Source organism: Mesoplodon bidens (genome assembly GCF_964165515.1).
Source record: "Mesoplodon bidens genome assembly, chromosome: X".
Taxonomy (NCBI): domain Eukaryota; kingdom Metazoa; phylum Chordata; class Mammalia; order Artiodactyla; family Ziphiidae; genus Mesoplodon; species Mesoplodon bidens.
In genome coordinates, this window is record NC_138163.1 from 100,223,933 (window position 1) to 100,224,854 (window position 922).

Consider the following 922-nt stretch of genomic DNA (forward strand, 5'->3'; position numbering starts at 1 on the left):
AATGTAAATTGGTGCAGCCACTATGGAAAACAGTATGGACATTTTTCAAAAAATTAAAAGTAAAACTACCATATGATCCAACAATTCCACTTCTTGGTATTTCTCTGAAGAAAGGGAAAACATTATTTTGAAAAGATATATGTACCCCTATGTTCATTATAGCATTATTTACAATAGCCAAGATATGGAAGCAACCTAAATGTCCATCAATAGATGAATGGATAAAGAAGTTGTGTATATATACAACTGAATATTATTCAGCCATAAAAAATAATGAATCTTGTCATTTGTGACAACATGGATGGCCCTCAAGGGTATTGTGCTAAGTGAAATAAGTCAGACACAAAAAGACAAATACTGTCTGATTTCACTTATATGTGGAATCTAAAAACAAAACAAATGAACAAACATAACCAAACAGAAACAGAATCATAGATATAGAGAACAAACAGGTGTTTGCCAGAAGAGAGGAGTAAAATAAGTGAGGGAGATTAAGAGGTACAAACATTCAGTTACAAAATAAATGTTCATTGAAATGAACAATGTGGTAAATATAGTCAATAATTATGTAATATCTTTGTGTGGTGACAGATGACAACTAGACTTATCATGGTGATCATTTTGAAATGTGTAGAAATATCGAATCAGTATATGTGTACCAGGAACTAACATAGTGTTGTAGGTCAATTATACTTCAAAAACAGACTCATAGAAAAAGAAATTAGATTTGTGGCTATCAGAGGCAGAAGGCAGTGGGGAGAGGGAATTAGATGGAGGTAGTCAAAAGGTACAAACTTCCAGTAATAAAACAAATAAGTACTAGGGATGTCATGTACAACATGATAAAGGTAATTAACAGTGTGGTATGTTATATAGGAAAGTTGTTAAGAGAGGAAATCCTAAGAGTTCTCATCACAAGGAA